Here is an 18,225-nt window from a genome sequence, read left to right as displayed (position 1 = left end):
AAAAAAAATTAATAATATTTTTATAAATCGTATTTTTAATATAAATATGGTCAATTTTAATAATTAAAAATAATTTATAAGTAATAATAAGATATTATGGAACAAAATTTACATAGATTTTATTTATTTCATAAAATTAAAAAAAAAAATAAGTTATTTTACATTATTGTAAAAATGAATTTTACACAGCTCCATGATCTGAAAAGAGAAGAGAAATCTAACCTGATAGAAAAGAGAAGAGAAATCTAACCAAATAACAAGTTTACACAGCTCCATGATCTGAAAAGTACTAAATTATTTATGGTGTTCATTTTTGCTCGAGTAAATAGTAAGTATACTGCACTACTGTGAATGATTCCATAGTCTACATGAATGGCAAAGAAAAATACCCAAGATTTAATACGTCTTTTAGCAGTAACTTGCTACTCATAGTACTCAGGCATGCACATAACAACATCTGGAAGTTGAAACTACTCAAAAGTAAGAAAATGCGTAACTACAAAGGCATCAGACATGAATGTACTTGTGTTTTTATTTAACTTGCTCACCTTCGAACATATAATATAATATGTTGAAGTGCGTCAAGTTTTAAAATATAATATGTTCATATACCAAAAAAAAATAAAATCAATTTGGATTGAATATGTTAATGTGGTACAAAGCGACAATGACACAGAGTTCATTTGCTTGAGATCGCTTTTCCAACAACAAGGCATTCCTAATCAAACCTCTTGTGTACGAACACCACAACAGAATGATAGAGGCAAACATAAACATATCTTAAACGTCGTTCGATCACTTCTTTTTCAAGCGGGCTAACCAACCAAATTTTGGGGAGAGGCTATTCTGACTACAGCTCGCTCATGTTATCAATATTACACCGACAAAAATTCTCAATGGTCTCACCCCATACGAAGTTCTCTTTGTTAAGAAATCAAGCTAGCTATGATCATCTAAAAGATCTTTGTGTTGTCAATAACAAATTCCAGATTCAATAAAAGTTCATATTTTTGATACATAACATCTCTGTTTATCTTCTCTTCTTCTCCTCTTTAACAGCAATTGTGTGTTTATGGGATATCTCTTTCGGAAGAAAAGATGGAAATTCTATGATTTTGACACTGAAGAATTTTTGGTATATATCTCGCCATGTGTTTTTTCTTGAAGATATTTTTTCTCGCAACTAGTGCACTCACTGTAGTATTTATCTAACAATTATTGGCCTTCGTTTTGGTGAAAATTTATAACTCTTGCTCCTGTTACATGTAACTTATATAGGCCATGTTCGGCATCCAAACGCAGCGACAAGCGGCGCGACTGAAATACAAGGCTTAATTGCAGAAAAAATTCCTGAAATTTATCGCAGCAATCACTTTAATGTTTAGGTGGAGATAAATTTTGAGTCGCCGAAATAAACAGCGGCAGAACTACCGGAATTCCGGTATCAATTTTCAGTTACCAGCGACCATTTTTTTCTCTCAATACGATATTATGAACTTAAAGAACCGCAGAGAGACTGGTTTGAGATATTTTCTTGGACTTTGAAATTTTTGATGGCATCTCTTAGCTCCATGCTTGAGTTTTTTTTTTTTTTTTAGTTTATTTGTTAGTACTAGATGGTGCAACATCATAGCCACATTTATATTTTGTGTGACACTTATTTTTAGATAACTCACAGTCATGTTGAGTGTGTAGGTGTTTCCCTACTACGATAGTCGTTTACATGTAGTGGAGTCATGTTGACATGTATTTACGATTCTGCATTTTGCTAACATTTATAATGCTGCCAATCATTTAATTTTTGTTTTTGCAGACTCTTATGACAAGAATTCATCTGAATTATATTGATATTAATCGGGTATTCGGGTTTGTTGTACAGAAACCCATTGTTTTTTTTTATTTCCAAGGGAGAAAAAAAAATAGTAATCCCTCAGAGTAACGAAGACATTGATAAATGGAATAATGCATAATCTCATGATTCTCATCACGTGCTTTTCTTTCCTTTCAACAACTTCCTAAACCACTGAGCTGATTTCTTCGGGTATCTCTTACATCCATCGTTGAAGACTTGAAGTCCACGTAAACCAGCCCAAACCGAACCGTGTATCCCGTTGCCCATTCAAAGTTGTCTAGCAACGACCAAGCGAAAAATCCCTTCACATTGGCTCCAATAGAGATAGCGTCTTTAACCATCTCGAGATGTCGAGCGTAGTAATCGATCCTATCGCCGTCTTTAAGGAAGACTTTACCGGTACTAGCTTCATCTCTCCCGTTCTCGGTTATGTACATGACAGGGTCCTTGAACTTGTATTTTGCATAGAGAACAAGATCACGAATACCCTTTGGATATATCAAAAGCCAATCCGATGCAGCCTTTGGACCGATGGGAACTCCTTCTCTTTCACCTGTGACGCTTGCACAAGGATCAGAGAACATCGTAACGTTTTCAGTGGAGCAAGGGACATCCTTTGCGTAAGAAGAGGAGTAGTAATTGATGCCAATGAAGTCATATGAGCCCTTAAGCATTTTAGATTGTTTTGGAGTGAAAGTTGGCAAGCGACCGCCTTTTACGTTGTTGACCATGTCAACTGGGTATTTACCGGTAACCAGTGGCTCCATGAAATAGTCAAATGTGAAGGCCATGGCTCGTGCTGCTGCTAACTTATCCTTGGCAGATTCTGTATAGGGCAAGTTCCAACCGGCATTCAAAGCAATACCAACTTGCCCTTTTTGAGAGGCCTTTTTACAAACATTCAAGAGCAGGATTTAATAATCGGAACTGGAAATAAACATACTAAGATCCTTTTTTTGGCTTTTATAGTCATTAAATACTGTCAATTACGGTAACTTGCTGCCCAAAAAAAGGGAAATTCTTAACACTGACCTTGTATTTTTGTCTGTAGACCTGGACAGCGGCTCCGTGAGCAAGGATGAGGTTGTGACCTACGATATAAGGCTCAGTGGCTCCATCTCCGGCTGTGCAATTAGGGTTAGTGAATTTGGAGCATCTTCCTGGAGCCATTACACCTGCAACATACCCTTGTTGCACCACTGTTAATGGCTCGTTCAATGTCATCCAATGCTTCACTCTGTCTCCAAAATTCTTAAAGCAAATATCCGCATAGTCGCGGAAATCCTTCACAATCTCTGCGCCACGGAATCCACCATAAGCATCTTCAAGGGCTTGTGGTGTATCCCAGTGGAAAATTGTGGCAATAGGCTTGATTCCTTTGGACAAAAGCTCATTGATCAAGTTGTTGTAATAGTCAATACCAGCCTGATTGATTCCTCCTTTTAGATTGCCACGAGGCAAGATTCTTGACCAGGAGATTGAGAATCGGTAAGCATTGAAACCTATCTTATGCAATAAAGCCACGTCCTCCTTGTAAAGATGGTAAGAGTCATCTGCGACAGATCCATTGCTACCATCTTTTATCTTCTCTGGATATTTTTCAGAGAAGGTATCCCAAATACTTGGTCCTCTACCATCTTGTTTCGCAGCTCCTTCGACCTGGTAAGCTGATGTTGCAGACCCAAAAATAAAATCTTTTGGAAAATCACTTCGTTTCAGTTTAGGTGTTGAAAAGTTGTTCTTGGCAATAGCTTCATTAGAGGCCAAGTGGGTGATTGGTTGGGTTGTAAGTTACTTCTACAGACAATTTTTTTTCTACAGCACTAAATTGAAACCAATCAAACTTTATCTTTCCTTAAAATACTCACATCACATACACTTAAATTACCAATCATGCTTTATTTTGATTTTTAAAGCTACAGCCCTTACAGCTATTTTTTTTCCTGTAGGAACCCTATTTACTAAAGCTTTCTTTTTTAGGCTGTAGAAAAAAAAAATATGGTTGTAGGAATCTATTTCCTTATTTATTATTTTTTCATTTATTATTTACAGCTACAGAAGATACAGGTACAAAAAATATTTCTACAAACCAAATTCTACAGAAAATAATTTACAGCTACAGTCCTACCAATCATCCACCAAGACAACTAGCACTAGCAAAGAAAGATATTTACCTCCCATTCTTAACTTTTCTTTTCTTTTGATTGTTAAATCTTATTTTCTTACAAGATGATGAATTCAGTGGATGTTTATATAGGACGAAAGCTTTTATTTGCACACGGTTTTGTAAATCTATAGATAGAACAAATTTTAGAAAAACAATATTTTAGGGAGAGAAAAAATGATCAATTTTCTAATTTCTAGTTGTTTCTTAATTAGTAAAGAAAATATTCAACTAACCTTATCTAGTTATTTTTCAAAATAGGAAAAGAATAGCAAAACATTAGAATAGATCTTTTCCTCTATACAGTAAAACCTCTATAAATTAATAATGTTGAGACCTTAAAAATTTATTAATTTATAAAGTTATTAATTAATCGATAAATTAATATTTATTAATTTATAGAGAAAATACGGTTAGTCCATAATATTTTTTAGAGTTTTCTCTGAAAATAATGTTATTCTAATAAATTTAAAGAATTTATATGAATCTACTAATAAAAATGACATATACAAACCTTAATTAATGAAAATAAAATTGCTTATCGCACACAAATGATTTTAGTAACATATATTGAATATCTATATAAAATTGATATATTAGTAAGTTCAAAATGCATATAAAAAATAATTACAATCCGCAATAACAAAATTGAAAATGATATTACAATATATTTAAAAGTATTTAGAAATACAAAATTCATTGTGTCTAAAAATCTCTATAAGTTTTGAATTCAAATCTAAAACATAAACATTACTAAAAGTTCGATACAATAAGTAAAAGTAGAGACTGTTGACACAAAAAAAAGTAAAAGTAGAGATAAAACATTAATAGGATCTTTAGTTTAAATAAAAAAACATCTTTCTCATATTTTAGTATATTATCTTAGATGCGTATATATATATACATATATATATATATATATATATGTAATTATTAATTTATAGTTTCATTGGGCCATATATTTACATAGGGATTTCAAAAAAATTATTATCTTATTATTTTATCGAATTGTGTCAAATTTTACATTGGCCCGACTTTGGACCGGAAAAAATTATTAATTTATAGTGATTATTAATTTATCGAGTATTAATTTATAGAGGTTTTACTGTACTTTTAGTTTTGCATCGATTTTTATACAACAGTGTACAGAACATCTCAGGATTAATTTAGTTGTATATCTAAATTTATTTCAAAAATAGATTGGGATCTGAAGTTTATGTGCATGTATAAATATTATATTTTATAGTTCGTGAAAAAAAAAATTAATTAGTGTGATTATAGTTAATTTTCTTTTATGCTTAGTAATGTATAGTAATCTTATAATCTAATTGGATAAATTTATTTTAGTTCAAATATATCATTTCTAGTGAGATATTTTGATGTATATATTTTGTTTTCTAATTTTTATGATAAATATTTATACTTACAAATTTAATAATCTGCTATTGTTTAAAATTCTAGAAGATTTTTTTTTTTTTACTATATTTCCTTAATCTGCTATTTTTTTCTTTGTATAATCTTTTCCTTATTAGCAGATGTTCTTTTTTAATTTAATAGTAAACAAGTTCATTGTCTTTTTGATATATTTTTTAGATAAATTCCAAATTTAAATCGTGTATTTATCATAAGCCATTTATCAAAATTTCAAAATTCTCCAAATAACATGTGTATCTTTTTTTCTCTGGTTATATGGAAGAGAAAGAATTTTGGAAACTTAACAGCTTAAAACTTGGTTCAATTATGGTGACATAAATAAAAAAATCTTTTATGCAGCTGCTAAACAACAACTAGCAAGAAACTGAATCCTAGCAGTTGCGGACAGTTTAGGGAACACTAAGAGAGGACAAAGAGATTGTTGAAGAGGCTGAATATTATTTTACTCAACTATTTCAAATTACACGAAGCAATACACGCTAAGCCAATTACAAAAGTGGAAGTCTGCAAACTAAGCCAATAACAGAATTATTTGATTTAAGAACCATCGTACAGGTTTTGCTGACAAAAATCAGACTATGAAATTGGTTTTCCCAAAACCGGTTTACATTAAACCGATTCAATGCTAAATCGGTTTAAAACTAAATCGCAAAACGTTTTAAAGCGATTGATCGACTAAGAGGTTGATTGTTTGTAGATTTTAGAGTAGATTTTAGTTTTTGTTTTCCTAAAATCTACTTTTTAGCCAATCAGGATTTTGAAGAATTAGATTCCCTATTTTCTAGGGAAACCAGATTTTCTCATTTTTTATTATTTCTTAGTTAAAAACTAGAATCCCTATTTTTTTTTGTTTTTCTCAGTTTTGACGTGAAATCTAAAAGTTAAAAAACCAAAATCTAAAATTCATAAACCAAAAGCTAAAAACCAGAAACTAAAATCTAAAAACTATTTAAACAATCAGGGCCTAAACCATGATAACTGGTACAAAACAAATGGAATTTGGCTAAACTACTTCTAAACCGAAAAACTTACCGACTCGATTCTGGTTGCATCCCACCTCCAAACAAGAAACGTGAAACGGCGTCGAGTTGTATGACCGAGTAGTTTCTAACAAGTTGTCGATCGTACGCTACACTGCATGAAAACAAACTCACTTTCAAAGAGGAAAAAGGAAGAAGGAAGGAGATAAAGTTTACCAAAAGTTTTGACTGAAGGTTGGAGAAATCTGGAAACAAGATCAGATAACGATGAAACTATATATATGGCAAAAACATTTGATTAATAAACGGCAATGTTATGAAACCCAGACCGGACCGGCGGTTGGACCACGTTAACCCGTGAACCGGAAGCTTTCCCGGGTTGGGTTAGTGTCAAAAACCAAAGGATGTTAAACCGGTAAAAAACCCATATTAACTCGCCAAAAACCCAAAAACCGGTGAACCATCGAACCGGAAAAAGCCGGGTTCGAAAAAAATTTGTAGAAAAAAAAACAAAAGCAATTAGTTTTACTAATTAGTATCTTTTTTAGTTTACTTCAAAATCTTTTTAGTATTAGATTGAATGTTCTACACTCTTATTCTCTTTTTACTTTTAGATTTGAATTGCTAAAATATTTTATTGGTAGTGGTTATACTTTGACTTTGCTACACTTTGAGTTTGTTATTTTTAAGGGTTTTTTTCAAAAATTATGATTATTAAAGTATTTTATTTGGTATTACTAATTATATCATATTTGTAGTCATTAACAAAAATAAAATCATATCCATATCTATTATCTATAAAAATATAATTAAAATCAATTGAACCCGGTTAACCCCGGTCGAACCATATTGACCCATGACCTGGAAGGTTTCCCGGTTCGGCTTCCGGTCCGGTTTTAAAAATTGGTTCTTATTTGGTCATTTGGGATGTGCAGGATAAAATTGCAATTAAGTAGAAGAATGTGGATAGAATGAGGTTGCTGTATTTTTGTGTAATTGCAGGTGTGATAACGGCGAGGGGTGACACAATTATTATCCCACATGACTACATCAAAGTGAAGATGGTTACTCGGAAGCTTCGTTCATATCCATGGAGTCTTAAAGTTTATGAACTTCCTCTCCAGTCCATCTTCATTACTAGAAACAATGTCTTTATTACTTAAGACAAATCAATGCTGAAGAGCAAGAGCTATGTTTTATATAGGTTTTATACGCATTGCAGATTTGGATTATGGAAGTTATTCCGCTCATTGGGAATATGTTGGACCAAAAATTTGACAGTAGTTTTAGAGAAAATCGTAAATGTGCTAACTGTCAGGAGCTCTAAATGTATCATATCAAGAGAAACATTACTCTTCTACTTTTAGATTGAATTTTGCAAACATGTTTCTAATGCTGTAGGTCAATTAATTGTGCAGCCATCAGAAGAACAATAAGAAGGGGATTAGCAAAGAAAAAGAGAAGAATGCAAGTGGTTTTATGCGAACCTAATAGAACTTTGATCATCAAAGTATTTTAAAGTATATAATAATTTTAGATTGGAGACGACATGGTTTGTTGATGAGAAGCTCATACAACATTTAGAAATTGTTCAGGTTGAAATATGTCATTTTTTCTTGTGGGATCTAATTGCTCGGAATGAATATGTGTCGCATACTACTAAATAAACATCAATTTGCAATCCAATGATGCGGTTTGCAGCAAAAATTCTTAGTAATATTATGGTTGCTCGAGTGAAAACTCGATCAGCTCGAGAATGTAAACTGTGGATGTTATTGTTCCAATCTACATATCGAGCTTTTAATTATAGATTGATTTGAACCAATTTACATTAGTGAAAGACCATTTTGTTTTTTTAGTATTTCCATCACCACAGATCATAACTAATCAAGAGAATTTGCACCATATAACCTATAAAAAAAATTAAAAAAATAACCAAATCCTCTTTCTCTTCCTATCTCTCTCTACCTTCTCTCTATAAAATTAATTATGTTTTGTTTTCTTTGTTATTTCACCAAATCTCCCATTAGCTATCGAATATCAAAATTTACCTGCAATTTTGCTTTAGTGTCTTTGATGTTGTTGTCGTGCTTCCGCGAGATAGTGGCCATCCCGGAAATTTGTTTTTTGGGGTGAATCTGACGTTAAAAAAAAAGGAGTTTAAGATACTCTACTACAAAAAGGAGAACAGAAGTTTAGATGTCTGGTGAACATGAATTAAATCAACTTTAATTTAATCAACTTTTGGGGAATAGAGTTATAGCTGTTATGCCAGAAATTAAATCAACTTTGATTAGATTTTTGACCTAATTAAAGAGATGAAGAAGAAGAGTCGGGAGCGTGATAGAACTGATGTGGTAGAAGGAGATCTGTTTCCAATCAAACAAAATAAAAGAAGACGTAGAAGAGAGCCACGGAGACCAAAAAGTTATGTTTATTGGTTTTTTATTAATAAACGTGACGTGGATAAACGATATGTTTTGATTGGTTTTGGATTAATTTTTAGAAATAATATTTTATATGTTTGTACTATGTTATAAACGATATACAGTAGAACCTTTATAAATTAATAATGTTGGGACTACACTATTTTAAAAATATTTTATTAATTTATAGAGTTATTAATTTATCGATATATTAATTGGCCAAAAAATTAATTTGGGACCTAAAAAATGTATTAATTTATAGAGGTATTAATCAATCGAGTATTAATTTATAGAGGTTTTACTGTATTATTTTTCAGAAAAAAAATACTATGTTTTTATTTTTGTTACACATCAAGTGAGATTTTATATTATGATGCATAACTGTGTGTAAAGCGTATAGATTTAAGTATGTTTGGATTATGTAGTGGAAAGTCATGTGAATCTAAGTGTCGGGAGAAAAGGAAACATGAACTAAAGTCTACATGCCAAGGACATGGCATGTGCATCTGCATCCATGATTTCAGGGTTTATATTGAAAATAAAACTTATTTATTGTATATTAATAATAAAATGTATATTGGGTGGGGGGAGTTATTATAGTAGTTTGTACTAATTTTTTTGGAAATAATATTTTGTACTACTGTTTTTTTTTTTTGAAGTAATATTAGAGATTCAAAAATATGATAATTTGCTTAAATTGTAAATGGCAAAAATCAATTAGTCAAAATAAATTTTAATTAGAATGATTATCTTATGTATTAAGAAAATTAAAGTAAAAAAAGACATAAGAATCATATTTTAAAAACCCCCCTTTTGCTATAAATCATGATGTACTTATTTATATTTACAAATTGAATAACTAGAGATTGTTGGATAATTCCATAACTTGGAGAACAAGTCTTCTTAGGAAAAGGAAGTTTCTAAGAAGATAAGAGAAAATGAAAGAATCTACAAATAAGGAAAATCAAGTTGAATTAAATTTGTAAATTCTAATAGGATTAGGAAGTTGCCTATGCCTATATAATAAGTTTTATATGGAGAGTTGTTCCATAAGACTTGAAAGAGAGATTTAGTTTTTGAGAGAGTTTTCTAAATCAAGAAAAGTTGTTCTTTAACTTTTGAGTTCTTTCAATTTGAATTGGTATCAGAGCCTTAAGGAGAAGACTTGACCAAAGCTCGTGCTAAAGAAGCTTGCACATCCAAGATGGGAGACGCAGCCGCAGCACAAGCAGTACAGCCGAAGGCGAAGGAGTATGGACCGTCGTCCATACCGTGTCCGATGTTAACATCGACAAACTATACAGTTTGGGCGATGAGAATGAAAGTGATGATGCGGGTATACGAAGTCTGGGAGACCATAGAACCAGGCTCAACCGACTCCAAGAAGAATGATATAGCGATATCACTCTTGTTTCAATCTATCCCCGAAAACCTAATTCTGGAGATAGGAGAGCCATCTACATCAAAAGGTGTTTGGGAGGCCGTGAAATCACGCAATCTAGGAGCAGAACGTGTGAAAGAGGCAAGACTCCAAACTTTGATGGTGGATTTTGAAAAGTTGACGATGAACGACAACGATACCATTGATGAGTTTTCAGGAAAGATATCAGGCATTGCATCGCAAGCCGCTTCTTTAGGAGGAGTTATAGAAGAGAACAAGTTGGTAAAGAAGTTCTTAAATGGATTGCCGCAGCTCAAATACATTCATATAGTCGCCTCACTAGAGCAAGTCCTAGACCTAAAGAAAACGGGGTTCCCGGACATAGTAGGGAGGATAAAGGCATATGAAGATCGTGTTGGTAAAGTAGTCCTAAAAGAAGATCAAGGAAAACTCATGTGGATACACAACGACCAAAGTAACCGAGGTGGACATGGAGGCTCACGCGGAAGAGGTCGAGGTGGAAGAGGCAGGGGTCGAGGACAATCCAACGGCCAGAATCAAGGAAGAGCCATAGGAGAAAGTAATCAGAAACCGAAAAAGATCGTTCCACGGTGATTTGCTGGGTCTGTAACAAGCCAGGACACTTTGCGTCTACTTGTCCTGACAAACAAAAGCACCAAGAGACGAACCTAAACGAGACACAAGAAGCCGAAGGTGCTCTTTACGTTCACGAGGTGGTATTCTTAAACGAGGAGAAGGTGTTTCCAAAGAGGTACAATGAAAGGGATAAAAACACAAGTATATGGTACTTAGACAACGGTGCAAGCAATCACATGACAGGAACAAAGGATTACTTCTCGAGCTTAGATGAAAACGTGAAAGGGAAAGTGAAGTTTGGTGACGGCTCGTATGTTGATATTGTAGGCAAGGGTACGATTGTGTTTGTGGGCAAGACAGGAGAAAAGAAAGCCCTCAAAGAGATATACTATATACCCGAGATTAAACACAATATCATAAGTCTAGGGCAAGCCACGGAGAATGGGTGTGAAGTACACATGAAAGGGAGTGCTTTAACACTAAGAGATTCAGATGGGAAGTTACTAGTACGTGTCGAGAGATCACCAAACCGTCTCTACAAAACACCTATGGAGATCAGCTTTCCAAGGTGTTTACTTGTTCAAGACGATGAAGCCACAAGAACTTGGCATTCGCGGCTTGGACATGTAAGTGTTGGTGTGATGAATAATATGGTCAAGAATGAGATGGTCGTGGGTATGCCACAAGTGTTACACGAGAAGGATGTTTGTGATGCTTGCTTGGCATGGAAACAAACGAGGAAACCATTCCCGCGAAAGCAACTTACCGTGCTACTCGAGCTTTGGAGTTAGTCCACGGAGATCTATTGATATGATCGTGACCAGCTCAGAGGAGGAGGAACCAGAGGTAGCTGGCAGGATCACTCGTTCCAGAGCTAGAGAGATGGCTAAGGAGGCTCACGCACTCATTGCCACAGAGGACAGCGATCACCAGGAGGCTGGAGCTCACATCTTCAACATCTCTATCTTGAAGACTGAAGAACCCAGTAACAATGACTAGGTAACTTAGGTGATGATTCTGTACTCTTTTCCTTGGTGAAGATTTTGGAAGGCAAGGAGGTTCTTCTCCAAGGTTTTTAACGAGGCAGAAATCATTGCTACGTCGAGTTACTTAGAAGTTGTTACTAATGGGTAATAATGTGCAAAGTCACAATGACTTGTACACTTAGTATTTTGGCGCACCACTTAGGATTTTAGGGACGCCTCGCTGTTTTATTTTTAAATCACACTTCTTGTTGTTTTTATTTCAGACTTCATGTAGTTTGTTTCTTAGGGCTGCGATTTCTCTCTAAGTCTATTTAAGAGAGAAAATCGCCTAAGTATTATTCAGTGAAGAATTTTGATCAAACTTTTAACGTGTTCTTCTCTCTTTTTGATTTCTAAGAACTAAAAACTCTGAAATTCGAATCTCTTAAAAACTAATCTGTTTACAAGAGACTCTTCTATCTTATCATCTCACCATCATCACCATCGATCCGCCGAGCCACCATCATCACCATCGATCCGCCGAGCCACCATCATCACCATCGATCCGCCGAGCCACCATCATCTCCATCGATCCGCCACACCACCATCGCACATCCACGATTCGATCTGCCGAGTCTCCACCATCATCCCTCATCGTCGCGAGCCATCCTCGTATCACTACCACCATCCTTTTCGCTTCATCGTTTCAGTCTATCCACCATATCGCCGCATCTATTGTTCTTTGCTTCAGAGTAGATCACCTTGGATCGTATCATCTATGTGGGCCAATATCACCACCAACACCGGCGAACAATCGATATGTCTTCGTCTTAATTGACGACTTCTCAAGGTACATGTGGACAATCTTGTTAAGAGAGAAGAGTAAGGCATTCGATCGATTTAAAAGGTTTAAGGAAAGTGTAGAGAAAAACACAGGTTTATCAATAAAAACCTTTCGCACCGATCGAGGAGCAGAGTTTACCTCAGCTGAGTTCAGTCGATTCTGCGAAGAGAACGGAATTATAAGGCATCTAACAGCTCCATACACACCACAGCAGAACGGCGTGGCAGAAAGAAGAAATCGAACGTTGATGGAGATGACTCGGAGTATTCTTAAAGGTATGAACGTTCCGGACTCGTTTTGGGGAGAAGCCGTACGTCATTCAACTTACCTCATTAACAGAATTCTTACTAAAGCCTTGAAAGATAAAACTCCATACGAAAGCTTCACGTCAAAGAAACCCAACATCGATCACTTGAGGGTTTTTGGCTGTGTGGCTCATACCAGAATCAATGTTCCGCATCTTAAGAAGTTAGATGAGAGATCAAAGATTGTGATCAATCTTGGAACCGAGCCGGGTTCTAAAGCCTATAGACTCTATGATCCGGTAGCGAGAAAGGTGATCGTTAGTAGAGACGTGATCTTCGATGAGAGAAAAGCATGGGAGTGGTCTTCTACAACGACAGAAACAGATGGTGAACCAGGCATTCTCAGGCTTCCTTATAGTGATCCGATAGACGAAGAAGGAGGAGAACATGAGGTTGATCAAAACAGTGATCATCAAGACCATGATCCAGTATATCACAACGAGGAAGAAGAAGAGAACATCAATCACGATGATGAGGCTCAAGAAGAGGAACCGCAGCAAGTGGTAACAAGATACGGCCGTGCAATCAATAAGTCAAAGTATCTAGATGATTATGTGCTACTTGCAGATCTAGAAGGTGAGAGACTCTTACTCACCGTGGATGAAGAACCAGAGCACTATCTCAAGGCAATGAATCTGCGAGAATGGGTTGATGCAATGCAAGCAGAGATAGACTCCATCACACAAAACAAGACGTGGGAGCTCGTGGAAAAACCAATTGGCGTTAAACCAATAGGCTTAAAGTGGATCTACAAGATAAAGAGAAAAGCAGATGGCTCGGTGAACAAATACAAGGCGAGGCTTGTGGCAAAAGGCTATGTACAACAACAAGGAATAGATTTCGACGAAGTGTTTGCTCCCGTAGCTCGACTCAAAACTATAAGATTCCTTATAGCACTTGCAGCAACAAGAGGATGGGAAATTCACCACCTAGACGTCAAGACTGCTTTCTTAAATGGTGATCTAAATGAGCTAGTCTATGTAAGCCAACCCGAGGGCTTCATAAAGAAAGGAGAGGAAGATCGAGTATACAGATTACATAAGGCGTTGTATGGTCTAAGACAAGCTCCTAGAGCTTGGAATGTGAAGCTCGATCAGGTCCTAAAAGAGATGAAGTTCAGAAGATGTAAGAAAGAGCCGTCGGTGTATCTCAAGAACGACGACAAAGAATTCCTGATTGTGGCTATCTATGTTGATGATTTGTTTGTGACAGGAACATCTCGAAGAGTCATAGAAACAATTCAAGAAAGACATGTCACGAAGATTTGATATGTCGGACCTCGGAAAGCTTTCATATTACTTAGGCATCGAAGTGATACAAGGAGAAGATGGAATCAGAATAAAACAAGAAGGATATGCACATGGAATTCTCGTTGATACAAAGATGGAAGCATGTAACTTCACTCATGTACTAATGGAGCCGAGTTTAAAGATCTCAAAAGCAGAGAAGGAGCTTGAGATCAACGCCACAGAGTACAGAAGAACGATAGGATGTTTGAGGTATCTTCTTCATTCTAGACCAGACTTGGCGTTTGCTGTTGGTGTTCTAAGTCGCTATATGCAAAGTCCGAGAGAGTCTCATGGATAAGCGATCAAGCATATACTAAGGTACATAAAGGGAACAACCAACTTAGGATTATTCTTCAAGAGGGATGGAACAAGCAAGGTGATCAGTTACAGTGATAGTAGTCATAATATTGACGTTGATGATGGTAGAAGCACGTCGGGACATGTGTTCTACTTCGGATCTTCACCAATCACCTGTACATCGCAAAAGCAGCCCACTGTTGCTTTGTCCTCGTGCGAAGCGAAATTCATGGCAGCTACGGAAGCCGCGAAGCAAGCAATATGGCTCAAGGAATTGTTGAGGGAGATACTAAGAGAAGATGAGAAGATCACACTTAGGATCGACAACAAATCGGCTATAGCTTTAACCAAGAATCCGGTGTTCCATGGAAGAAGTAAGCACATTCTCTCTAAGTATCATTTTATAAGAGAGTGTGTGGAGAACGAACAGATTGAAGTCGAGCATGTTCCTGGAGTGGAGCAAAAGGCGGACATCCTCACCAAACCGTTAGCTCGGATCAAGTTCAAAGAGATGAGGAGTTTGATTGGAGTTCAAGCAATCAAGATTCCCGGAGTTCAAGTTGGAATTACGGGGGTGAATGTTGGATAATTCCATAACTTGGAGAACAAGTCTTCTTAGGAAAAGGAAGTTTCTAAGAAGATAAGAGAAAAGGAAAGAATCTACAAATAAGGAAAATCAAGTTGGATTAGATTTGTAAATTCTAATAGGATTAGGAAGTTGCCTATGCCTATATAATAAGTTCTATATGGAGAGTTGTTCCATAAGACTTGAAAGAGTGATTTAGTTTTTGAGAGAGTTTTCTAAATCAATAAAGAAAAGTTGTTCTTTAATCTTTTGAGTTCTTTCGATTTGAGAGATAACATCACGCTGGCGTCCAAAAACAGGGAGAAAAAAATAAACCAAATGCAAATTCAAAACATTTATTTTTAATCTTTTTTTTTAACAACAAACTTTGCAAAAGAATTGAGACAAGATGATCGATCCAAGCTGGTGGAGTTGAATCGTTATATGTCATCGCTGTAGGGTGGACTCGAGCACTCTGTGCCAATTTATCCGCCGTTTGATTTTGTGCACGTGGAATGAGCTTCAAACTGAATGTCTCGTAACAGCCTTTCCATTCTTCAAAGGCCTCCAGGTATTGTGAAAATGTGGGCCACTCTTTAGGATTAGAAATCATCTTCACCAGCTCAGAGCGGTCTGTCGCAAAAGTCACATGACATTGGAAGGTAGATACACATTCCATAGCCCAAAGTAAAGCCTCAAATTCTGCATGTAAGGCTGAAAAACTGTAGTCCAGATTTCGTGTTCCCAACAAACTTTCTGTTGTACCCTCCTTACTACAAAACCAACCATTTCTTGAAAAGGAGTTAAGATCCTTCCAGGCACCATTCACATAACACCACCAACCCTCTTTTTCCAAAGGTTCGTGTGGAGAAATTATAACTCGTCGATTAATTCTAGATCTATAAAAGATGAATAACTCTTTTGAGCAGTTTGCCACATCAACACTGCAGAAAATTATGTGTATCATTGCATTTTTCAGTTTCTGCTTCCTCAATTTTTGGTTACCTATTTACTTCAGCTTCTCGCCTACATTTAATCTTTAATCTAAATGTATGCACATTATATCCCACTCTAAGCAACAACTCCTTTTCAGTTGCAAGCCGGTGAAATTGAATGCATCGAGGGACTCTCTTACTCGGGCAGGGGATGAGTTATCAATAATCTCCTTCTGCTCCATGAGATTTTCGCCAGTGTAAATTAAGCTGGTAGCATCACCTTTCCTAAGGGACCATATATATATATGTTGCTTTGACAAGAAGGGAATTCTTATCTTCTAGAACCACTCCTTCCCTAACAGAAAACCACACTTGACATCATTTCAGGTTTGGATTCAAGTATTCTTCAGGTTTGCGTATGTTGGGTTTCTTTAAAACCAAAGTAACTGATGTAATGAAAAAAAAAATGAAAATATAAACAGAAAGAGCTAACCAAACATTCAAAACCAAACCAAACCGAATCCAAAACATCATACTATGTTAGCCATGGGTATGACTTCAGGTTTGGGTTAGTTTATTCGGGTTTTTGGTTTTTGGAATATTCGGGCTCGGGTTCGGATCGGATCAAGTAGGTTTATTCGAGTATTCATTTTTTTGGATTTAGACATATAGAAATCGATCGGCTTTTTTTATTTTCTCATCTGATTTGGGTTTAATATTTTGAGGCAGATTTAGGTTCGGGTTCGGGTTCGATTAAAAGTCTCAGACCTATCCCGATCTGTGATGGCATTTGATACCTGATAGAAAAGAACGAAAAAAAATCATTAGAAATCTATATGCATAGACGAAGAACCGATATGCAGTTAACTGGACAGACAAATGAATTATGAACCCCTTGTTGTTAAATCTGAATTACAAAGGCTACTGATTGGTCCTAGGAACAAATTAAAAGCCTAAAACTAGTCATGTGCTTCTCACGTTTTATGAATACGTATGTAGACAAGACATGTATAAGTTTAATTTCTCACTTCGTTAAACTTATTGCCGCCTTATCATCTTCCCTCCGCCGCTCTCCGCAGCAAGAATTAACATTTCCCAATTGCCAAAGGGTCACTGCAAGAATTCGTGTTCCAATAGCAAAAGAGTCATTTGCAAGAATGAAACGTTAAATGCGAAAGCCTAGACTGCTTCAGGACAATGTTGTTTTCTTGTTCCAATGTATGATCGGTGGACATGGCTTGTTGTTACAACTTACAAAGATCGAGAGTGTGAGAGATTTTCATATGTTCTAAACTTCAATCCGTGTTCGAATCAACATGTCAAAAGCTCGTATAGAATCTGAATGTTAATTTGTAGTCATAGACTGTAAATTCTTCTCCAATTCATACGGATGCATAGACAGAAACAAAACACAAGCAGGTGTAGCAACTTTGGGTAATTCATTTGTCAATAAGTGATGCTAAAATAATGCAAGTTGGGAAGTTTGACCCATTTAAATCAAATATGGCGAGCCAGATAGATACTTAAACGAAAACTGCCAAAACTTCAAGACTCATAAGTGACGATAAGTCCTCGATAAATCATAAATGCTATATATCCAAGTCTTACTTCCACCTCTCTATTCTATATAAATGCATACAAATGAGTCACACTGATCACCACTCATCAGTAAACTAAAAGGAAGTATTAAGATGACATCTTCTAAAGTCTCTTCCACTCTTCTCTTTCTCCTTCTTCTCGTTGTAGTGTTTCCCCATATGGATCAAGCCCTTGGTGAACAAATGCAGATCCCCAAACTCCTCAGTGAGTCTTGTAAACCTTTTTATAATCCAAAAAAAAAAAAAAACTTAGTGAGACTTTTTTTGGTCTTTACTTTAAATAAAGTCACCAACTTATTGGCATTTCACATAGATACACAGAGTTGAGAGAGCCCATTCTCTACTAGATGAACAAAACTCCCTCTTGTGGGCTATGCACTCTCTGTCTCCTTAGCGAGTCTGGAGCTTTATTCCTCCTGTTTCCACCTTCTAAATTTCTTCAATATTCTCCACTTTTGTGCTCCCCACCACCTCTTTTTCTTCAAATCTTCATCATCTCCCCTGTTTTTCCAGAAAACTCATACAGAAACTTCAACTTTCTACTTTCCTTCAACTCATTTGATCATCATTTCTCCCTGTTTTCCCTTTGCATG

At 35.7% G+C, this 18,225-nt stretch overlaps 1 pseudogene; it reads right to left on the bottom strand.

Moving 5' to 3' along the window:
* Window positions 1–1,845: 1,845 nt before the first annotated feature.
* LOC18026131 lies at window positions 1,846–7,288 on the bottom strand (annotated as a pseudogene).
* Between the last annotated feature and the right edge of the window lie 10,937 nt (window positions 7,289–18,225).

The sequence above is a fragment of the Eutrema salsugineum genome, unplaced genomic scaffold, assembly GCF_000478725.1.
Source record: "Eutrema salsugineum unplaced genomic scaffold, Eutsalg1_0 scaffold_11, whole genome shotgun sequence".
In the NCBI taxonomy this organism is placed as follows: domain Eukaryota; kingdom Viridiplantae; phylum Streptophyta; class Magnoliopsida; order Brassicales; family Brassicaceae; genus Eutrema; species Eutrema salsugineum.
The sequence above is the reverse complement of the archived record's forward strand: the minus strand, read 5'-3'. Positions and strand labels throughout refer to the sequence as shown.